The following is a 24,999-nucleotide window of genomic DNA, read 5'->3' as shown; positions in this document are numbered from 1 at the left end:
GTTTGGGTATCAAGAATGAGCCAGAGAGAATTAATAAAGATTTCAGTGTCACAAACCTGACAGGATTATGGTGCTTTCAGTGGAAATATGGAAGTTTGAAAGAGGGGTAGATTTTGGGGAGAAATGATGAGTTCTATGGCTTTATTTTGGACATAAGTAAGTTTGAGATTCTTCTGGAGTATTAATCAATTGAACAATAAGTATTTATTGAGCGCCTTCTATGTGCCTGTGGCAGCCACTGAGGATGCAACAACAAAGGTGAGACTATTCTTGCCCTCAAAGAGGTGACATTTTAATAGGATAGATAAAATTTATGCAAATAAGTGATGGTCAAGAAAGGACATCCTAGTCTATATAGTATCAAGGATTGTGAGTAATAGGGCAATAGATGCCTTTTCTAGTAGCAAAAGTAGTATTGATTTGAATTCTGTTCCCAGAGCAAGAGCAATGAGAGGAAAGTGGAGGGTGGGCAGTAAGGATTTCATCTCTGGAGGTAAGACAAGAGAGCAAGGTGTCCATGCCACATAGGCCTTAATGTCCTTATGGACAACTGGATGGGATGTGAAGCATGATCTAGACCTAGATCTATAGAATAGATTGAAATGAGTTTTTACTCATTAACTCAAAGATCTGTACAACTCAGCCTCAGTGGGGTTCACAAAAACGGTGAACTGACTCCCCTCAGATTTGGGGGAAGGGAGGAACAGACTCTGGAGGTAGAGGTCTGGGAGGGAGGCCATTGTTTCTGATGGGGAAGGGGATGTGGAAGCAGGCAGATGACAAGCTGCCTATCCTGGGGAGGTCCTGTTTTCTTGGGAGATGACATATACAGTTTAAGATGTCCAATAGAATATTTGGTAATATGGAAATGGAATGTTGGAGAAAATTGGGATTGATTGGGTACATAAATTGTAATTTATTCCACACAGACATGATATTTGAATCCATGGAATATGATGAGATTACTGAGAGAGGGAATAAGGGAGATATATTTTGAATATCCTTGGGCATAGCAGTATAATAAAAAGAGTAATTAAAGCGAATTTCAGGAGAACAGGAACACTGTCGCTACAGATACTATGATATAACTAAAAGTAGGATAGAAAATGGATCAGTGAGACTGTTTATGGCTCTTCTCCATACAGGACGTCTCGTTTAAAGCAAATGATCATCCTCAATGAAAGAAGTCCAGGTAGGGCCCTAACGGATACATTTGCTACTACATTGACCTCCCTATAGGCCACATTCTTAAAATGAGGTCTCTTTGAAAAGAAATAGTATAGAGTTATTCACTGAAAAATAATTACACAAAGTTCCATACAAAGTATTTTTCCTGTGCTTAATAACTTGATCAGTTCAGCATCACTGTCTCTGTAAATCAGGCAGTAAATGTTTATTAAGCACCTACTATGTGCTAGGGATTATGCCTAACACTAATATATAAGAAAAAAACACCCACCCAGGTACATAAGACTATCATATATATATATATATATATATGTATATTGTATTCCTCTACCTAACTCTCCTTCCTAAAAAGACAAGAAGTTCTGGAACAACAATGTAATCAGCCAGTCCCCAAAACACCAGCATAGAAGTCCAGTTTCTCTTAACTTTTTTGGGGGGTTGGGTAGGCTATTGGCTCATTTATAAGTACTGACCGTGTTTCTTCACCAGAAGTGTTGCAAGCGTTCCACCTTATCTTAAAATTCCTTGGCCAAATTCCTCAACAACTCTGCTAAAAAACTGATGTTTTATTTACTTTGGCATCTTTTCAGCAAGGGACAGTAAGATGCTTCATGAGGTGAACCCCACTGAATAAACAGATGAGAGAGACAGAGGCAGAAAGAAGAGCCAAAAAAAAAGAGATAAAGCAATAAAACAAGAAAAAGCAAATAAGAAAGAGAGACAGATTAGTAAGGCCTAGTAAGGCCTGTCAGGGAAATCTCTAGTTTGGCACAAGAATATAAATTCATTTAAATTGCTTCATGAATTGAGCACAATTTCTCGTAGAAACTAAAGATACTTGACATACAAACATTTTTCTAAATAGGAGAGAGTCAGATTACCTCTCCTGGGACAAATCAGGCCTACCTTGATGCCAAACCATGAAGGCTTCCAAGCTCCAAACCATGAAGAAAGATAAAGACAAAAAGAAAAATTGAGTCTGTGTTCTTCTCTGCCCACTAGAAGGGCTCTGTTGCCATCTACCATTGCCATTAGGAGAGGGGCCTGGAAAGAGAGTAGAGAAAGAGAGGAGAGAAAAAGGAAGAGTTTCAGAAGATTTCTGTGTTTTTAAGTCCTACTTTATATTTTTGGTTTAGGTCGGGCATGTGCCAGGTTCCTACTCAGGTTCCCTCCTGGCAGAATCTATGCCTACCCCTCAGCCTGTGAGTATTGCAGACAATTTCACCCCTTCTGTATTCAGGCAAGGTTTGAGCACAGATGGAAGTGCCTTCCTCACTTCCTTCTCCCCTCTTCAAAGAATGGGTAAGTTTTGAATTGAGGAGAAACTGCCCCGTTAAGAAGAGAAAAACCTCCTTAATCTTGCCAAGAGATGAATTGTGTATCACTTTCCTGAGACTTATTGTTCTGTTGTTCTAAGTGGAGCTGAGTTTTATAGAGGTCAGGTTTCTCCATCCCAAATATAAATAAGTTGAAAATTGTGGTATTTCCAAGGAGGGCTAAGCAAGCAGGTAGCCCTAGCATAGGAACAAGGCCAGTAAAGTTCCCACAGCTAACTATTGCATTGCTACCCCTCACTGTACAACTTGCTTGTCTTACTTACAGTAACTCCATGGCATAAAATGATACTATTGTCTAGGAGTCTGGGCCTTTGGCCACCATTCATCTTAACATTATACTCATCACTTACAGGCTGACAGGATAATTTATTCCATGTCTATATAAGGACAACAGTCACTTTCCTAAAGGGTTATTTAAATATGGATTTTTCCTTAAGAGTTGAACTGAGATTGTACCATTTGACAGCTAAAGAAGAGATTCTAATCACTCTTATTTTCTATAATTCCCATTTATCATCTAACTGTACACTGCCTAAATTATCTAATTTTTTTTTACCACTATGTGTCTCATGTGCTCAACTAGATCAGAAGTTTCTGGAGGTCAAGGATGATTTAAAATCTTTATTGTCTTTTCCATAACAGCTTAAAAAGAGTTGTTTAGAGGTGCCTACTATTATAAACTTGGAGAGATGCTTGGGGACACTGAAAGGTAAAAGTAAGTTGCTCAGGGTCACACAACTAGTATATGTCAGACATAGGTGGATTGGAACACACAGGTCTTCCTGACCCTGGTTCTAACCGCAGTGACTTTCAGTGTCCCTTTTTAAGATTACAAATTACAGAGCAGGTACCTATCTGCATTGGTAGAGACAGTTTCTTCCTTGAGAGTTTCCTATGCCAATGAAATGAGAGGGCCAGCCCTTAAGATCACATAATTGACATTTCATTACCTTTTAGATTGCAAGAGAGATGTGAAGAATGTGCTTGCCACTTAATTAAAAGTCAGAATAATAGGTTTGGGAAAAGGGGGCAGCAGTAGTTTAGGTGGCTAGATAGAGTAGGCAATTCTCTTCTGCTATTGGAGAAGTACCTTTTTAATTCAAAAGTGATCCATTCCTTAAAAGAAGACAGCTTCCTCAATGAACATCAAATTTGACTTGTGCTTACAACATAAAAGGTGTTATTTTATCTACAATCCTCAGGAGGGGCCAAGGATTGGGATTTAGAAACTAGCAAGAAGACAAGTAATTTGTGTTATAAAACAATGTAGGTACACAAGCATTCCTGCAAACAGAATGGGATTGAGAATATATGAATTTTGTACAATATGGTTATACAGTAAGCCTGCAAAAAGTATGGGATTAGATTACCATCTAATCTACTTTCCAGATCAGAAATCATAACCTTCTTTCTATTTTCTTCCATGACGAGACTTTGATCCTACCTCTTTTGTTAGACATTCAGCTGAAGCAGACATCATCTTTCTCTTGATCTCTGTAGATCAAGTGGCTTGGCCAGTGGCTCAGCCATATCACCACATCTCTTGTATTTCTGTCTTTGTGCTTGGTGTTTGGAGCTGATCATCTGCCACATAACTTCAAGGCAGGTAAAACCAAGATGACTCTATGGGAAGAACTGACTTGTCATCTGATTCCTTCTTGCTTGCAGGGATATTTGTGCACCTGTAATGTTTTGAAATAATTTTGATGGATTTACATGTTTTGAGTTAGAAAATTTCTCCAAACTCCATGTGCTTATATAGGTTCTCATTGACTGCTCCTATTTTTAAAGAAAAATTGTGTCTGTTCTATTGAGTGATATTCAGCCCATCACAATGCTGTACTGAACACATGCTCATTGATCTAGAAATTTTCTGGCTCTTGGACTCCAAAACCTTTCCTGGAATGAAGTTGTTAACAAAGTACCTTACACAGAACAGACAATAAATATTTGAAGAGGAAGGGCTATTAGGGATCTTCTAGTTCAAACAATTTCATCTTATAGATAAGGAACCTAAGACCAAGAGGGGTTGAATGATTTTCCCAAGGTCACATAGGTAGGAAAAGGACCATGATCCAAACCTCACATGAGCTTTCTAGTTGATCTCTTGGTTGACTTTCACTTCTATCGTGCTCAGAAGGAAAGGGGGGAAATGCTGTATTGCATCTGTCTAGTAGACAGTTGCTTGCCTATGGGCGTGGGATTTCCCAACCCTAACAGCTCATTTCAGACCTATGTAAGAGTGAAAGTAGAGAAGCATGAGAGGGATATGGAAGAGGGGGATTTTAGAGCAGGGACTGAATCTGAGAAGAGCCAGGGACCAAAGGAAAGAGCAAATTAAGAGGTAGAAGCATAATAGAAACATACAATCAACTTTTCTTGGGTCCCAGGGATCTTTTCAGATTCAATTCTTTCATCAATCAATCAATTAACAAGAAGTAAGAGCTTTTTACATGTAAGACACTGTGCTGGACACCAGAGATAAAATGATGAAAAAAAAAAAAAGAGAAATAGTTATTGCCTTCACGGAACTTATATTTTAGCAGGGAAGAGAACACATACATATATAAATTTATACAAAACACATACAGGTAACTTGTAGGGGAAGCCCCAGCAACTGGGGTTATCACGAAAGACCTCATGTAGAAGATAACATTTAAGTTGAACTTTGAAGGAAATTAGGGTTTCTAAGAGGCATAAGTGAGGAGAGTTAATCAGTCTTAGTAGAAGCCCTTCCTTGATTTCCTTCCCTTATCTTTTTCACTCTCCTATTTCCCAGTGCCTTTCCCCAAGATTATATCCAATAACACACACACACACACACACACACACACACTATATATATATGTAAAATCTGTCTATTCATATGTATACCTTGTACTTATGTAGTTGTTTGTATATTGTTTCCACCATTAGAATGTGACCTCTTGGGGCGGCCAGGTGGCTCAGCGAGTAAGACTACCAGCTCCAGTGTCGGGATGACCTGGATCAAATCTGGGCTCAGATACTCAGCACCCACCCAGAAATAACTGGCCGTGTAACCTTGAGCAAGTTACTTAGCCCCAATTGCTTAGGGGCGGCCAGGTGGTTCAGTGAGTAAGAGCATCGGCTCCAGTGTCAGGATGACCTGGGGATCAAATCCGGGCTCAGACACTCAGCACCACACCCAGAAATAACTGGCCGTGTAACCTTGAGCAAGTTGCTTAACCCTGACTGCTTAAAAATAAAAAAGAATGTGACCTCTTTGAGGAAGGGACTGTTTTGGTCTTTCTTTGTATCCTCCACAGGGATTATTAAATACTTGTAGACTGACTGGTAGAAGGAGGGAAGGAGAAGTAGGAAAGAAATAGAAAATACCATCTCCAGACATAACGAATATACAGTCTCATTAAAGACACAAACGATGCAGAAATGAAACAGTTTTTGTGTAAAGGACTCTGGCATTTTGGTGAAGCTCATAAACCCCTTCTCAAAATAATGTTTTTAATGCATAAACATATAGGTTTATAAAGGAAGTCAATCATATTGAGATATAGTTATCAAATACTTTTTAAAAAAGTTCACAAACCTCAGGTTAAGAACCTTTGACCTAGAGAAGAGCACACAGCAACCTCAGATTAGAGACATAATAGCATATTGGTCGGAGAGCTGCATGTGGCAGAGTAGGGCTGCAGCCCTGGTGTCAGGAAGACTCATCTTCCTGAGTTCAAATCCAGCCTCAGATGCTTCTTAGCTGTGTGACCCTGGGCAAGTCACTTAGCCCTGTTTGCCTCAGCACCTATAAATGAGCTGGAGAAGGAAATGGCAAACCACTCCAGTATCTCTGCCAAGAAATCCCCACATGGGGTTATGAAGATTGGGACACAGCTGAAAAATGACTGAGCAAACTACAGTGAGTTGATCTGACTATAGAATACTCCTGAAGCATGATCTCTCTGAAAGCAAATGAGTGTGTATAGATATACCTTTATACTGAAAAATAGCACCTAGCCTGGCCTGCATGAAAAGTTCAAACCAGATTATGGGGCAAGTATAGTCCATGTTCAGGCCAATGCTATAATATGAGATAAAGTCTATACTTTATATATGTATCGAGAGGGTGTGAGAGTAATTTATGTGATTGAGAGTAGGGTGGTAGTGATCCAGATGAATGGAAGATTACCGTAAACCCTTTTAAACAACTCTACTCTTTACCATTTCCCTTTCCATTTAACAAACTCTTTCCACTTAATAAACCACTGTTGCTCAGGCATTCCTGCTAGTCACCCTCACTGAGGCCAAAAGACACATAGCCAGAAGGACAAAGCATAGTAGCAATGACATAGAGACATGGGAGGCTCAAAGTTGAGCTATTGACTATTTGTATGATCTCAGTTTTTTCATCTGTAGCACAGGAATAATAACGATACTTATCTTACCTACCTCAGAGGGTTGTGCTTCCCCTCAAGGCAGAGAAGAATAAACACTGGCTCTGTAGTCAGAGGGCTGGAGTTTAAACCTTGCCTCTGATGCTTACAATGTAACCTTGGGGAAGTCATTTAATGTCCCTGAACCTCAGTTTCCTCATCTGTTAAATGAGGGGTTTGTACTAGTTCTCTGAGTGGCCTAACTCTAGCTCTATGATTTTATTGTGTATTGATGGTAAATACAGGATGAGATTTTTTTAAAAAAATGTGAAAATACTTTAAAAATTAAAAAGTGTTGTAGAGGATGTGCCAAAAATTTTAGTGTAGTTATAGGTACTAAGACTTTTGGGATTTCCTGTATAAAAGTGAAATATTTTTATTCTACAGTCACCTACATCTCTTTGCTCTCACTATTTTACATCACAGTGCTTCGAGACCACTTTTGGACACAACAGCACACTTGTACCCTCTTGTGCTGTGTAGACCTGTCCATTATCAAATAAGGATTGTTAAGAAGAGGTAGTGGCTTTTAGGTTGGTAGAATGAGTCTCCAATCCTTAGAAGAACTAAGATATATGTCGCATCTGATATTGTCTGAGTGTTGAGCATTGTGTACAGTTGGTCATCTTGGTGGACCCACAAGGTCAAGAATCATGAAACATGGGTCATCATCGCCTTTTCTTAGAGGCTCTTAGTGGCAGTATTCCTGAAATCCCTCAATACTCAGGTTTTACTATCAGAGTATTCCCATGGGCTATTCACTCTCCCCCAGTGCCAGCCATCTGCCTGAACACAGATGTAACAAAGGGTGTTTTGTGTGGAGTTCTTATTATATAAATATATTAAAGGCCCATCTAATCTATTTTGGTTGCTATCAAAGAAAAGGATTGCCATCAAAATGTCTATTTATGCAAATAGAACAGAGTGCTCTATTGAGTCACCAATTAGGAGTATACAACTATTTTGGTTTGTTCTCAGAATTTGTGAGTTTCTTCTGTGGTTAACAGAATGCTAATGAATAGATAAATAAAACAAATATAGTGTAGGATTAAAACACAGTAGCCAAAGGGATTATTAAAATACCCTTATTGGAATTCTTGAGGGCTGCTCAATAATGTTGTTTTCTCCTCACCATTGTGGAATTCGGGGTGAATCCTGTCCTATCACTGTGCAATCACTTCCTCATTTTCAGTGTTTTACTCCTCCAGCCCTTTTTAATCCCAGGGCCTTCGCCCTGTTAATAGTCTCCTCTTTGCCCTGTATATAGCTTGCTTCCTATGTATTTGTTTGCATGTTGTCTTCCCTGTTAGATTCTAACTTCCTTGAGGGCAACTGTATTTTGCTTCTTTTTTTTGTGTCTTCAGCACTCAGCACAGTGCCTGGCATGTAGTAGGCTCTTAATAAGTGTTTATTTGTTGATAAATTCAGTATAATGGGGGGTGTTAGTCATTACAGAAAATAAGACGAATATAACAGAGATAATGAGGAATTAATAAGCTAGCAAAGCACAAGGACAATATTATCTATGTTCGCTGCTCATGGTTCTTAAAAGCTGTATCAGAGGAATGCAAGGTTTGGCAAGTTCCACCAAGCAGGAAAGTATAAACCCAATGTCAGGTTGTATCTGTTGAGAGGGGATAAGCCCAGACAAATATTAAGAGGTTTATTCAAGTAAGTCTTTGGTGAATTCTCTGACCCTAGCTCCTGTGTTTTAATCCTAATTTATATTTATTTATGTCTCTATTCATTAACATTCTATTCATTAATATTTTTTCTTTTGTCTTGGTAGTATAATGGATGGATTGCCAAATCTGGCTTCATGAAGATTTGAGTTCAAATATGACCTCAGACACTTATTAGCTGTGTGACCCTGGGCAAGTCACTTGACCTCTCAGCCTCAGTTTCCTCATCTGTAAAATGGGGATAATGATATCACTTATCTTCCAGGGCTGTAATGAGATAACATTTGTAAAGTGCTTTGGAAACCTTAAAGTACCATATGAATGACAGCAATTATTTCAACTTTTACAGAGCTCCGGATGAGGGAATTCCCTTTTCCAATGCTATTGGTAAGATTTTCTATACTTTATAGTCTCATAGAGTTGCCTGAGTCACTGAAAGATTGAGTAACTTGTCATGGGTCACACAATTTGTACGTTTCAGAGGTCTAGCCTGAAGCCAGATTTTTCTGACTTATATTTACTATACCTTATATTTACTATACCATACTGTCTGTAGTCATGAAATAAACTCACAGAGCATTCCTAAAACCTCAGTTCATACAACTTTATTCCCCTCAAAATATAGTTTTAAACCTAGTGCTAGTCATTGATCAAGTTAATGAGAATGCTCTTTTTGGGAACAGTATGGGTGTATAGTCAGGTTTTATCACAGTCCTGAGACTTCAGGTTTGTATCTTTGATGATAATACTTAATTTGATATCAGAAGTTTCATGATAGAGAAGCTACTTCTCCATATTTAGGTGGACCCAAACATTGTCTAGGATTCGGACATGTAACCAGAAATGTTAGGTGGTTCATATCATCTGGCTAACTAATTTACATATCCTAGCTGATGAGTTAAAATGGGGGCAATTAAAATGTGTGGTAGAAATATATGTATATGTAGAAATCTATTTGCACTTAGAAGAAATGAGTTTAAATCTAGATTCTGTTAGTTACTAAGTACCAATCAAATGACACATTTATTAAGTGCCTGCCCTATGCCCCATTGTGCTAAGTGCTTGGGATACAAATACAAAACTGAGACAGTCCCTGACCTCAGTCAGGTTGTTGATTCACTTTTCATGATTTTTTTTTGCATCATTCTCATTTCTCTTCCCAATTTTTCCTCCACTTCTCTAATTTTGTTTTCAAAATCCTTCTTAAGCTCCTCTATGGCCTGTAATCAGTTCATATTTTTCTTGGAAGCTTTTGGTGCAGGAGTTATGACTTTTTTGTCTTTCTCCTGTTCAATGCTTTGATCCTTCTTGTCCCCAAAATAGGAATCTAAGGTTTGACTGCTGTGCTTGCTTTGTTTCCTTTGGTTGCTCATGTTGCCACTCAAATACTTGACTTTTGAGCTTTTTGCCACAGTAGAACTCTGCCTCCAGAGAGGAGAGCTTTGTCCCAAAATTGCTGGGGTTTTCACAGCTGCTGGAGCTATTAGTTGGGTGCACTCTCTGGAACCTCCACTGGTTCTAGCACCTGGTCACACACCCCAGGTTCTCTACCCTAGACAGCAATCCAGATCCAAGCAGGTTAAAGCAAGAGTGATTACCCCTCAGAATGGTTGCTTGGTCCCCCTGAAATCTGCAGGCCAGGAGCTCTGAAGCAGCCACGTGGCTGTGGCTGCCATGCCTCAGCCACTTCTCCCTCTGGGGGGCTGAGGCTGAACCGCACTCCCAGACCCCCTGTTCCCAAAGTCCACACTGACCTCTCACTTTGTCTTTGGCATTTATGAGTTGATATTTCTGGAAACTGCCACATCTGCTGCTGATCTACTCTCTCAAGGTCCCTCCAGCTAAGGCTGGTTGGGGCCACCCTGAGGCTAAAACCACAGGTTCACATGTGACTGGACTCTGCTCCCAGAGCGCTGCAATGGACCCTTTCTGTCTGCCTTCCAGGCTGCTTTCAGTGGGAGATTTGTTTCTCTCTGTAACTTTGTGGGTTCTGTAGCTCTAAAGTTTGTTTAGAGTCATATTTTATAGGTATTTGAGGTGGTTATGGGGGGAGCACATGGAATTTTCCTGTTTCTATGCCACCATCTTGGCTCCCCAGTCCCTGACCTCAAGGATCTTTCATTTTTACTGGGAGAAATAACATGTTCACAATTAAGGAAATGTGGGATAAAAGAAAAAAAACAAATATACAATGATTTTTGTCAGTCAGTAAACACATGTATCAGGCATTATGCTAACAGCTGGGCTATGAAGAAAAGCAAAAATACATCCTTGTCCTTGAAGAGCTCATGTTCTGATGGGAAGAGCACAAACAAGCAACGATGCATATGTAATCAGTCAGTGACATTTATTAAGCATTTACTCTCTGCCAGGTACTGTGCTAAGGACACTAAAGAAAAAAAAGGCAAAAGTCCTTGCCCTCAAGGATCTCAAAGTCTAAGGCAGGAGACAACAGAGAAACAACTATTTACCAATAAGCTATAGAGAGGATAAATTGGAAACTATCAACATAGGAAAGACACTAGAATTAAAGGGGATCAGGGAAAACTCCTTAGAGAACATATGGTTTTATCTGGGATTTAAAGGAAGCCAAGAGGAAATTTAAATAGAAAGTAATTTTAATGGGAAGGCACTAGTTTTGGGGAAGAGGAGGGATACCAGGAAAGGTTTTTTGCAGAATGGAGGATTTAAACCAAATCTTGAATGAGACCAGGGAAGGCAGGTCTTGAAATAGAGGAGCAAGAGCATTCCAGGCATGGCATTTGTCAGGGGGGGTAGAAGTAGCTCTAATAAAGAGGGAAATCCGGAAAGGGCTTCTTAAAGAAGATAGTACTTGCTACCTGTGTAGCCCCACCTAGGAAAGTCGCTCCATTTCCTTGGGGTTCATTATCTTTATTTATTTATTTTTATGAGCAATTGGGGTTAAGTAACTTGCTCAAGGTTACACGGCCAGTTATTTCTGGGTGTGGTGCTAAGTGTCAGAGCCCAGATTCGATCCCCAGGTCATCCCAACACTGGAGCTCTTACTCGCTGAGCCACCTGGCTGCTCCTGGTTCATTATCTTTAAAGTGAAGCAGTTATACAGTAATAGGGAACCTTCAAGATCATAGATTTATGGCTGGAGAATATTGGGGGGTCATCCAGTTCAACTCTCCTATTTTACAGATGAGGAAACTGAGACCTGGGGAAGTTAAGTAACTTGTCCAAGGTCACACAGGTAGGAAGTAGCATTGCTAGAATTAGATGATTTCCAAGGTCCTTGACAACTCCAAAATTCTATAATCCTGTGATCTCAGGTAGGCTTGTTCTCTTTTGTCAGATGAGCTGCATTTGACCCAAGGGTAAAGTCACCATAACTCTTAACAAAACTAAACTAATAACCATTGTTCATTTTCAAAAAGGGACAAGGGAATTAGAATCTTTGTGACAGTGCCACATGTAAAAATTGTTTACCTCTAAGCTAGAGGATTTCACAAAGGATCCAAGTCATCAGTTGTTAACATTCTTTATTCCTGACTCTAGAGAAGAAACACACCATGACACAGTATGCTAGCTGCTGCAGCTTGCTGACAACATGGCACACAAGTTTGCCACGGCTGAGTTTTGCCCAAGGCTGAAAATGATATTGGGAAGAGATTTGGTCTTTGGAGGTGGGGAGAAGGAAGCTGCCTCTTCTGCATCGGCTCGCTAAGCAACCATCTGCTCTCTCTTCCTCTTCAGTGATGATATATTTGTAAATGTGGGCTGCTTATGCCTACTTGTTAGATTATGTCACTCTTCTTGTAGTACACATGTGGTACATTGGGTGACATGAAACCTAAGCTAGGTTCCGTTTCTGCGTAATTTGATGGATATACGCACATTTGCTTCCAATGCAACCTCTAAGAGTTTTTGAATGTCATTTAGACAAGATTCCTATCTGTTTAATAACAATAACATTCACAGTTTCTACTTCCCTTTTTGTATGGTATGAGTCAGCCAGGAGAAACTTGGAAAAAAAGTGACCAAGTGAACCCAATTATTAAATAACATCTTTGTTATTTTTTTTCACTTAATTTGACACAAATGACTTTTAAAAATGCCCTTGATTGCTATTTTACAATTCACCATTGAAAGTTATTTTCTATCAAAAATCACCTAAACTTAAAAGGCCGATCATGGCATATGTATGAAGGAGAATTCTCAAAAGGTTATGTATGTATAGGTAGGAAAGCTGGTTTTTGTCTCCAGTGAGAAGAAATTCATTCTGCTCCAGTGATTTGTGAGAGAGTAGGAGGATGATGGAGACTAAAGGTAGCTAAGGTACACAGTCACTTAAAGAAACACACATGGGGAATAGGGCATAAAACACAGGCCACAAAGTCTAGTAAGATAAAATTTAGGTTTTGGGGTGTTTTTTTCTTTTTTTGGGGACTGGACCTATGATTTCATTAGATTAGGGATCTCCCATTGATGAACTTCCTACATCTGTGCTGCTCAGCTCATTCTGAGGAACGTAGAGTCTTAGAGAGTTGCTTTGGACACTGAGTGGTTAGGTGACTTGCCCAAGGTCACACAGCCAAGATGTCTTAGGGGAGAATCTGGACCCCACTCTTCCTGACTCCAAGATCATCCGTTTATCTATTCTTCTATGCTGCTTCATAAGATGAAATCTACCAGGATAAATGTAAAGTCTTATAGTTAAGGTCAAAAAACAATTTTTACAAGGACAAGATGAGAGCAGACATGGTTCAACAGCAGTTTGTATTAGAAGCATCTGGGGATTTTAAATGTCCTGGAAACTCAATTTAAGTTAACAATGTGATATGGCTCCCTCAAAAGCTAAGGGGGTCTTAGATTGCATTAGGAGATGTAAGAGCACTGCAGAGGTACTACAGGATACCACTCCCTGCCCAGAGCAGACTCCCACCACATTTTAGGAAGGACAGTGATATGCTGAAGAGTGTGTAGAGGATAACCAGGATGACAAAGGGTCTCCAGTTCATACCATGTGAGGATCAGGTAAAGGACTTAAGATGTCTGGATGTGGAGGGGAACACTCATCTTCAAGTATTTGAAGTTCATCACGGGCAAGAGGGATTGGATTTCTTATGTTTAGTCCTAGAGAGTCGAACTAGGAGCAGTGAAGGAAAGTTACTGAGAGGCAGGTTTCAGCTCATTATAAGAAGAAATTTCTTATAGGTTAGAGCTGTCAAAAGTGTATTGGCCTGTCTTGAAGATGGTGGGTTCAAATCACCCTCTTTGCCTTGATAGTCTATTCTTTAGGTTTTTTTTTTTAAAATATTACTCTCTCCTGGTTCTCCTCTCACCCATCTGATGGCTCCTAAGTCTCTGGATTTTTATCTTTGTCATGGCTGCTAAATATGGGTATCCCACAAAGTTCTGTCCTGAGAGAGTCTATACTACTCTACTTGGTGACCTTATAAGCTCTCATGGTCTCAATTGTGATCTCTGTGCTGATGATTCTCAGATTTTCCTATCCAGCCCTAACCTCTCTGCTGATCTCTACTCTCATATCTCCATTTGTCTTTCAGACAACTTGAACTGTATGTCCAGTAGACATCTTAAACTCAACATGTCCAAAGTGGAACTCATTAGCTTTCCCACAACCCCTCCCTTCTTTCTAACTTCCCTATCACTATTGAAGGTGCCACATTCCTCCTAGTTTCATAGGGTCAGAACCTATGTGTCACCCATTCTCTCTCGCTGCCCTCACCCCTCTCCCATATTCAAATTATTGCCAAGGCCTGTCTATTTTACCTTTGTAACATCTCTCAAACATACCCCCTCCTCTCCTCTGACACTACCACGCTGATCCAGATCCTTATCTCCTCATGCCTGGACTATTGAAATAGTCTACTGGTTGGTTTTCCTGCCTCCAATTTCTCCTCACTTCAGTCCATCCTCCACTCAGCTGTTAAAGTGATTTTCCTAAAAGCACAGGTCCCATCATGTCACTTCCCTCCTCCCCACCATTCAGTGAACTTCAGTGGCTTTCACCTTCAGGATCAAGTATAAAATCCTCTCTTTGGCAATTAAAGCCCTTCATAATTTGATCCTTCCCCACCTGTCCAGTCTTCTTTACACTGTCTCTCTTCCACTGACTCTTTGATCCAGTGACAGTGGCCTCTTTTTTGTTCTTTGAATAAGATGACACTCCATTTCCTGACTCTGGATGCTTTCACTGGCTGTCCCCCATGCCTGGAATACTCTCCCCCCTCATCTCTGCTTCCTGGTTTCCCTGGCTTCTCTCAAGTCCCAGATAAAGTGCTACATTCTGCTAGAAGTTTAATTTCCAATTTATTTTGTATGTGGCTTGTCTGTACATGGTTGTTTCCATGTCATCTTCCTCGTTAGATTGTGAGCTCCTCAAGAGCACGGACTGCCTTTCCCTTTCCTTTGCATTCTCATTGTTTCGCACAGTGCTTGGTACCTTGGTACGCACTCAATAAATAAATGTTTATTGACTGAACTGACTGACTGAAGGATTGATTGATTTCTTACTACCTTAGCCACCCACAGAACTTTGATCTCATCACTACATGTAACTATTCCATGTGTGTGATTCTCAATTCTGAAGTTTCACTTTCAGAACATCATTTCTTATTCTTCTCGCTTTCCCTTTATCTAACTCTCTCTAATCTATTCTTCATCTTCAATGTGACCTGGCTTTGCTTTTGACTATCCCTACTTTGACTCTTATCCTGGAAATTCCATCAGAATCTATGGTCTCATTATCTTTGAACATCTCCTCCTTGGCCCCTTTAGCCCACTGGGGAGTACCTCCTGGGACCTCCATTTTGAGGAAAGACCCACAATACACCTTCTCCTGGCTCAGCTTTTGACTCCATTATCTTTTTTGGTGTGTATTTGTTTCTTCAGCACTTAGTACAGTACCTAATAAATAACAAATAATCACAGTGCCTCCTAAATTGCTTAATACATACTCGTTGACTTGGCTTACAATAACTCTGCTGCTTCCGATTCTCTTAGTCCACCACCACTGTTCCGATTTCATTCCCCTCCCTACAAAGTCTGCTCTAGCCTTGAATTCTTTGCTCCTTTGTCCCATAGCTACTCACACCTTACTAAATTGCAGCCCTGGTTTGCCTCGACCATCTGCATTCTCTGTTCCTACTCACATGCTGCTAAATGCTGATGGAGGAAGTTATGAAACTGCCAACTGGCTTTGCTACAGATTTGTTATCTAATCTTAACTGGGCCTCCACCACTAAATGACAATCCTCTTATGTGATTATTGACAATGAGATAATGTATGTAAAGTTCTCTGAAAGCCTCAAAATGCTGTGCAAGTCAGTTATTGTTATTATTTTCTAATTGATTCTTTAATCACTGCCTGCATAGTAGCTATTGCCAACCTTTTATGCTTATGTTTGCTATTCTTTCTCTTTCAGCAGAGGACCTTGCCTCCTTTTTTTCTTGATAAATTCAGGGTCATCTACTATGAACCCTTTCTTTCCCCCTACTATATATCTCAGAACATCTCTATATTACTCCCCTGCTCCCCTCCTCCCATTCTCCTTTGCTCCATTCACTGAAGAAGCGACCCTTTTCCTTGTCAGGGTCAACCCTTTCCTTGTATCCTTGTGTCCAGCCCCTCCTGACACCTCTGGGAACTTGTCCCATTAATCATTCCCTCTTTTATTATCATCAGTCTTATCTAGTGAATCCTTCTTGGAGCCTACAAAAATGTCCTGTTCTTTCTCATCTTTAAAAAAACTTCTGCTTGAACCTGCCATCCCCTTGAACTGTGGTTCTTCATCTCTTTCATAGCTAAACTCCTGGAAATGATCTTTTACATGGATATCCTCCATCCTTCCCCACCTCTCACCTACTTCTCAGCCTCCTGCAATTTGGCTTCTGTCTCTGCCATTCAACTAAAGCTATTCTAAGGTTATCTGTGATATATATATACACACATACATATATATATACATATATATGTATAAATTCAAATGATCTCAGTGTTCATATTGGTAAAAGCACTGGTTCTGGAGGCAGAGATCCTGGGTTCAAGTTTCACTTCTAACTTGTATGACCTTGGGCAAGAAAATTAGCCTTCCTGGGCTTCAGTTTCTTCATCCATGAAATGAAGGGTTCAGACTAGGTAACCTCTGAGATCCCTTCTAGTTCTGCATCTATGATCCTATGTGATTTTCCTAGACTTCTCTGAAGCTTTTTACATATTCCTACATATGAATGTTCCCTCCTCCCTTGGCTTCCATGATGCTGATCTCACCTGGTTCTTACCTATTTGTCTCACCACTTCTTCTCAGTCACCTTTCCTGGATTATGATCCAACTCCTCCTTTTTTATAGATGAGGAAATTGAGGTCTGGGGCATGGGGATGGGGCTGTAAATTACTTGCCCAAAGTCATAAAAAATAAATAGGAGAGGTATTGTTTTATGAGTCCAGAATTAGTACTTTTTTCATTGTACCCCACTCTTTATGCAGATGACCCCCATTACCAAATTTCATTGATTCTTTTACAACATCCATTCTTCTCTCTGTAGTCACATGGCCTGGACCCTAATTCAGGTCCTTAACAATTCTCTAACCTAATCTATAAAATTTGCAATAGCCTCCAAATTGGTCCCTCTGCTCCCTCTACAATCCATCTTCCTCATGGGTCTGACTTAAGGCACAGATCTCACCATGTCATTATATCACTCCCAAATCTCTTGTGACTTCTAATTCCCTTAAGTATAAAATATAAACTCCTCAGCTTGGTTTTTAAAGCCAATCATTATTTGTCTCCAACATGTTTTTCTGAACTTATTTCATATTACTCCCATTCACACATATTACTCTCTAGCCAAATTGGACTAGCTGTTCCCTAAACTTGGCCTTCCATCTCCATAACTGTTTTTAAAAAAAATATTTTTAATTTTTCTTAATTCAAATTTTTAAAAAATTTTCAGAACCACATTTTCTCCTTTCTTTTCCTTTCTTTCTTCCCTCCAATTAAAAAAACAAGAAAAAGAGAACCCTCATTACAAACATATATAGTTAAACAAAACAAATTCCCACATTGGCCATGTCAAAAAAAATGTCTGTCTGCACTGAGTCCACCACCTTTCTATCTGACATCTCTATGCCTTTGTAAGGCTGTTCACTAATGCACCTCCTCCTTATTTCTGCTTCCTGGAATCTGTAGTTTTTTTTCAAGTCGTAGCTCAGGATTTACACTGACTTTCCTGATACCCTGCTTATGCTCTCGCCCTCATCAAATTACATGTAATGCACTTATTTGTGTACATGTTGTTTGTTCCTCCTTAGACTTTAATTTTCTTGTATTATTTTTTATCCTTATAAATCCAGCACCTTGTGCTTTGTGCAGTGCAGAGTGAATTCTTAATAAATATTTGTCGAATTGGATTAGATAAAGAGAAGAATAACAGAATCCCAGATTGAACTCTGTCCATCTTTTTCCATAGTAGGAGAACCTTCAGCTTTGCAGACAATACATCCACATCAGTGTCAAGAGAATGATCATTTTGTAATTTCTTTTACAGTATTCTGAGTCTACAGGCTGTATTATTGAGTTTAAATAGAAAAGAATGGAAATAATGGTGTTTTAAAGCAGCATGGAGTCTAGGTTTCCCTGTGTGGAGAGATGTTCAATGGTCACAGTTTGACTTGGCCCTGCTTGCATCTAAAAGGAGGAGGAATCACCAAACAGTTGAACTTTTAGCCTCTGCCATTTTTTGGGACCTTTACAACTTTCTTTTTTCAGTTTATATGTTTTCAATGCATAGAAACTGATATGTTGATCTGAAGAAGGAATGATTGATTTTTGTAGTCTAAGTTTATTAGTTTAAAAATATTTTGAGGCAATTTAAGATTTACATTTTTCTCTTTCCTTTTAAAATCCGATTAACACAAACTTTCCATTTGTCAGGACATTGGTACCCCATAACTTTATTCCAAATTGTGACTGGATTATAGAGGATGAGGTCCTTCATCCTAAAGAAAATGGTTCAAACAGCCTTTGTTTGATTTAGGAGAAACTCCTCAAGGTAGCTCCATTCAAGTTTCTAGGGAATGGGTATCCCAGTCAACCTCGCAGTCTGTCCAGAAGATCTTTAGGTACTGACATTGAAAGCTATTACTATGTGAAGAGGAAGATAGTTTTCTATTAGCTACTGTGCTGCTTCCCTTAGTATTATACCCTAAATTAGAAGGAATGATCCTAAGATAGAACATCATAGGTCTAGAGCTTGAAGGGAGACCATTGAATGATAGGATCATAGCTTTAGAGATGGAAGGATTCGTTTTTTTTTTTTGAGGTTATCTAGTCCATCCTCCTTATTTTATAGGAATTGAGGAAAACAACTTGTGACTTTCTCCATATGACAAGTTCTTAAGTCTTCAGGGACATTTAAATCCAGGTCCTCCAAATATAACCCTGAATCCTCAGCTGGAATCTGACCTGCTCCATTCAGCAATCTAATTCCTTTTTACTACTAGGTAACTGAGACCAAGGAAGAATAAGTGATTTTAAGTATCAGGGGTGGGATTCAAACCAAGGACCAGTGCTTGTTGTGCTGCCAAATTCTTAGAAGATGCCCTCAGGTATATGCTTAAGTAGCAAAATCTGGTCTCAGTTATCCTCATTGGCAAATTCCAACAATCATAAAATCAGACCCAGAACCTGACCTCATGGTCCCACAAGTCCAGAGGGACAAATGAAATCTCTCTAGTATTTGTCATCTTATCCCCATGTGGTTGATTCTTCACCATATTATCAGAGGGAGCCACCCAAAACTCTACCAATAAATCTTGCGTGAGGCAACATGCCCAAGTATATTTAAAAAGGTTGTAAAAATATGGAACCTCTTAAAGTATACCATTCAGAAAAATGGTACAGAAAATTAAAATTAACCAGCATGTAAAAGACACTTGCTTCTTCTGTCAAGACTTAGATGAAAGGAGGATATGACTTTTCAGAGTTAGGATGGCAACAGTTACTGATGGTTCATGGACGTACATCACTGTCCTTGCAGTGACAGCAAAATCATATAGTTCACCATGATGAAACTAAAGGAACTAAAGGACCAATAGAATATCCACTGAATCAAAAATCTGAACTTCATACTCGAATGATTTTTAAAATGGTTTGTTTTTTTGTTTTTTGCTGTGGATCTATGATTAATATAAGATATTCCTAGTGATAGGACTCCCTCTAATGAAAACAGGCCACTATTCTGCCCCAATAGCCTTTGAGAACAGTGTGGTCACTAGGAGGTTAAGTAACTTATCCCCTGATCAAACAGACAGCATGAGCCTTCTGTTGAAGATGGAACTTACACCCACGACTCCAAGGTAGGTCTTCTATCTTCTATCCTGGATTAAATGTGTTAATTTATGGAATAAAATCACCTAATGAGATCCTCAATGGCAGAGGCCATATTCAGCATGTAGCCTTGCACATATTCAATAAATACTTGTTTAATTGAATTTATTTAATTTCTCAACAGTTGAAATCAGAAATTACTGGCTTGAATGGTATGGTTCGATGGCCTAGCTTTCTTATAGAGAAGCCATTATTAACTTTCTAGTAAAGTTAGTTTAGTCTAATGGAAATAGCTGCTGTCAGAAGACCTAATTTTGAATCTCAACTCTACCACTTACCACCCATATGACCTTGTGCATATTACTTTACTGATCTTGGCCTCAGTTTCCTCATGGGAAATGAGGGAATAGGTGTAACTCGGGGGTTCTTAAACTGTTTTGTGTCATGAACCCCTTTGGAAGTGCAGTGAGATGGATACTCAGAATAATGTTTAAATTGTATGAAATACATAAGATTACAAAAGAAATCAATTATTCTCAAGTTCAGTTATCAAAATATTTTGAAAATATATATTTTTAAAAAGTCACAGGCCTCAAGTTAAGAACCCTTGGCCTAGATAATTGCTAAGGTCCCTCCAACTCCAAATCTTAAAAAAAAATTTTCAATTAATTAATTAATTAATTTTTATTTTTAGTTTTCAACATTCACTTCCATAAGTTTTAAATTTTCTTTCCCTCTCTCCTGCCCCCTCCCCAAGATGGCATACAATCTGATATAGGCTCTACATATACATTCTTATTAAACATATTTTCACATTAGTCATGTTGTATAGATGAATTAGAATGAATGGGAGGAACCACAAAAAAAAACAAAAGAAAACAGAAAAAGAGAGCAAATAGTATGGCTCTATCTGCATCCATACTCTGTATCTCTTTCTCTGGATGCGGATGGCATTTTCTATCATGAATCTTTTGGCCAACTTCAAATCTTAAGAAAGATCTGTGGAATATCTCTCTTAGAAAACATAGTACCTAGCTGTGATAGTAATGGCAATTAAAGATTCCCCTGTATTGGCTTGGTTTTCAAATTGATTGTGTTAAAACCCAGAGCTTGTTAATCCCACCTGTGGGATGGACTTGTTGAGTGAAAAGAAAGTCCTGAACTGGGAGGAGCTGGTGACGTAGATTTGGAGAGACAAGAGAGAGGCAGAAGACCTTTTTGGAAGCAGCACCTCATGGAGAGAGAGAGACTAAGAGAATTGCTGGTGGCCGCTTTGAATTGCCCTGGACTTTTGAGACCTGCCCCCTGAGCTGCCAAGGACTGAGGAGACATGGCTGTTTTGCTGGTACTTTGTCTGTTTTGATGTTGTTTTGACAGATTTGTCCACTGGTGAAAGACTGTCCTGTTGAAGAAGTCCTGGAACCTGGCTTTTGGTTAAGAAGCCCTGAGACTGTCCTGCAGACAGAGAGTGAATACTGCCCACTGGTGAAAGACAGTGCTGTTGTTGCAGGGGTCTGGAGACTGTCCTGCAGACAGAATGAATATCGTCGACTGGTGAAGGACAGTGCTGTTGTTGCAGGGGTCTGGGAACCTTTCTGTTGGTTCAGAAGCCTTGAGGAAGGATTTTCTTGTTGTATGTTTACAGAAATCCTGGGAGAGGGTTTTGCTAATGTTTTCAGGGGTTCTAGGACTGTTCTACAGACAGAGGATGAATTAATGAAGGGACTGGCAATTTATCTTGTGGCCTTGCTAAGCCTTGTCTCCCCAGGAACTAAGATTGCTGAGAACTTGCCTTGTGTCAAGATGAAGAAAAGACCTCCATTTGGGTATTAAGTGCTGTGCTTAAACTTGATGTAACTCTGGGGTAGATTCAATTGTGATCCAGGGGTGGGGAACTTTTGACCTTTTTGTGATTTGTGATGGACCAAATAAAGGTACAGCCTAGGGGTGGAGAAGTATTTAGAACAGAGACTTTGTAATTGATTGAATGATTGGAAGGTCCTGGGGTGGGGTAGTCCTTGGAGATTATTTAATCACATTTAGTAAATGCTGTATTTGGAATGATGTCATGTTTTGATCTTCTCTGTTCTTGGTTGGTCACTGAATAAAATGGAGAGCACCTATGCTGGTATTTTGAACCTTGGGAAGTTGCCTTTCCATGGCAATTACATTACACTAGCACAGAGCTATTCCAGAAAGGATGTTGACTAATATAACCTAGGTATTAAGCCTAAAGTATTTTATATAAGACTCTCTTAATTGATGGAGAAAATTATGACTCCATGCTAAGTGCCTGTGGAAACAGTGGAGCCTGGGCTGGTGCTTTGGAGAGGAGAGACAGTTTTATTTCTCTCTTTGAGATATATTTGGTTCTAGATTCTTTTCAGGGAGAGACCTGTAGAGAGAGAGAAAATTTGGGAAGCAGCAAATATATGGAGGATGCAGAACCTCACCATGTCCTTGTCTTCCAGCTTGCCTCCCTAGAAACTTTGGGGAATTTACTTTTGGATGAGAGCAGGGCCTCTCAGGCTCCACTCTTAGTTGAGTGAGGTCTCAGTTTGCTTTTACCTAAAGAGCTTATCCTCTCTGTGTATCTTTTGCATGGTCTACTTGGTAGAACTCTGATTTCTGTTTGCTATCTGCTCAGATAAGTGAATTTACTCAACATTCACTATTTGTGATGGTCTTTTGTGTAACTAATATTTGGTGGAATGGAATCAAACCTGTAGATGTATACTTAGGATACTCTCACCCTAGTGATAAGAATACCAGACATCTTTGTTTCCTCTTGTGCCCCTAGATCAGCAATATTTAGGGGAGCAGCTAGATACAATTCCATTCTATACTCTTTCTTAGAGGAAAATAGGGAGTGATTTGTCTTGTGTTCCCTTCTCCTTCTCCTCTCCAGGGAGGAACCCTTGGGAGGGGTGAGCCAGATACTGAAGATAGCTATTCATGCCTTACCACTAGATGCATTTTAGACAACCCAAGTAGACACTCTAATAATCTACAGCTCACATACCTTACACTAATGCCTTTTGAATTGAATTGATGCTTCACAAAATAGGTCAAAGAAGGAATGGAATCCAACAAAGATATTGGAAAACCCGTCAACAAACATTTATTAAGCACCTACGATGTATCAGGTACCATACACTGGAGATACAAAGAAAACTTGCTTGTCCTTGTTCTCAAGGAGCTTATATTTCCAATGGAAGGGGGAGGGACACAGCTTGTAAATAACTGCATACATGTTATATACCTTGTAAATGGGAGGTAATCTCAGAGGGAAGCCACTTAGCCCCATGAGTAGGGGTAGGGCCAGGAAAGACCTGTGAAGATGGTGGGATGTGAGCTGAGTCTGGACAGAAGAGAGGGCTCATTCCTGTTTCAAAATGCTGGTTTAGAAATTCATCCAGTTGTGCTTTCAATGTATTGACTCTCCAGAAACAATGAGGCCCATTTTGACAATCACAAGGACCAGTAGACTTATGGTAGTGTTCTGAATAGCGGCCTTGAAGTGCTACTCCCCGGAGGCTCAGTGTACTGGCAGCTGGCCTCAGACTGCTGGCACGACTTCCTTAAGTCTGTGCACTTGCTCCTGACATTGACAGCTCCTATGCAGACATGGGGGAACGTGTATCTTGGGCTTCTGATAGTTTTGATGGTTTTCCTCAGGGGAATCATATTTGAATGACTTACCTAGTCCTTTAAATGAAAGGGCTCCACTCAGGAGGACAGCTGAATGGGAAGCCCAGACCCATTTAGAATAAAAGGTAGAAGTGATTACCCCAAGGATTTCTGATAAATTTAACAACCTTGCTGCAACTTTCTCACATGACCTGTTAAGGCTAGGGATCTTGGGTTCTTGATCTAGTCTTTACCTAGCAGATGTGACATCCCAATGAAGTTAACTCAACTTGAATATATACTGGGTCTAATTCTACCTGTTACTGAGGAACCAACAACCCACACTCAGCGTCAGTGGGGCTAGTTATTGCTCAAGAAAGGGTGATTTGCTTCATGTAACAGGAGTGGAAAAAATCCCAGACTAATTGCACACACATACATTTATACCGCTTTTTAGTGACATCACCATGTCATTTTGTCCTCTTTGAGCATGAAGAACAACCAACAGATATATCACTGCAAGGTTTGCCAAGTGCTTTACATGTATTGTCTCATATTTACATACATTTGTCTTCATGAAGGCTTATTATTTTCCCCATTTTAAGGATAAAGAAGCTGAAGTAGACAGAGGTTACAGAGTCACATAGTAAGTGAGTGTTTGAGGCAGCATTCACATTCAGACCTACCTGAGTCCAAGCCCAGCATTCTATCCACTACACTATCTACTTGTCTTAGGCAGAGCTTTGAATTTAGAATTAGGAGTCCTGGGTTCAAATCCTCTCTCTTGTTCATTACCTGTGTAACGTTGAGCCGATAACTTTACCTCTTATGAGTCTTAGTTTTCTTCTGTAAAATAAAGTTTTGGATTAGATGATCTCCAGGGTTTATTCCTTCAATTCAAAATTCTCTGATCGTCCCTGGAGTTCTTAGTCCATGGAATGACAGCCAGCTTGACTAATGACAGGAAAGACAGATTGGCCAACCACTTGTGACCTTTCTTCACTTGGGTAAATTTAAGCAGCGCTGATTTCAGATGTGTCAGCTTGGATCTACCTGTGGAGGGCATAGAAGTGGCAGCTTAGGTGTTCCACTTGATAGAGACTAATGCCTTCCTGCCAAAACCCAGTCAATCAATTATTTGTAGCAAACACTACTCTGAGTACAACTCCAGGAAACATAGAGACCATGGACCTTATATCTTTCCCAGTAAAAACCAAATTCCCAAACAGTCTTCTTAAGAAACCTGAAGGCATCCAGAGCTGTTGTCTAATTTTCTGGCTCTGATTTAGTTGTAAATGGAGCTAACTGTGGCCAACTTCCTGTTTGATAGCAGACCTAGTTTAGTCCTTTTCACTTGCTAGGACGGGACTCGCATCTAGACCACCCCCTCTCCCCTAGATAGCTTTCCTAGAGGACGCCCAACAAGCTTTCCAAGATA

General features: G+C 39.7%; 1 long non-coding RNA gene across 9 annotated transcripts in view; it reads left to right on the top strand.

The window, feature by feature from the left end:
* LOC138175386 (uncharacterized) overlaps window positions 1-24,999 on the top strand; it is a 284,137-nt gene that overhangs the window by 173,953 nt on the left and 85,185 nt on the right. For 2 of the 9 annotated variants that reach the window (XR_011171991.1, XR_011171992.1), the window contains exon 4: window positions 8,963-9,000. The exons of the other annotated variants lie outside the window; for them this stretch is intronic. This is a non-coding gene — a long non-coding RNA (uncharacterized lncRNA). The remainder of the gene's footprint in view (window positions 1-8,962; window positions 9,001-24,999) is intronic. 9 annotated transcript variants of the gene reach the window in all.

The sequence above is a fragment of the Petaurus breviceps genome, unplaced genomic scaffold (genome assembly GCF_028583685.1).
Source record: "Petaurus breviceps papuanus isolate PSGF00001 unplaced genomic scaffold, PetGlider_PUasm1.0 138, whole genome shotgun sequence".
Lineage (NCBI taxonomy): Eukaryota > Metazoa > Chordata > Mammalia > Diprotodontia > Petauridae > Petaurus > Petaurus breviceps.
Note: the sequence above shows the minus strand (reverse complement) of the source record. Positions and strands in the feature narration are given on the sequence as shown.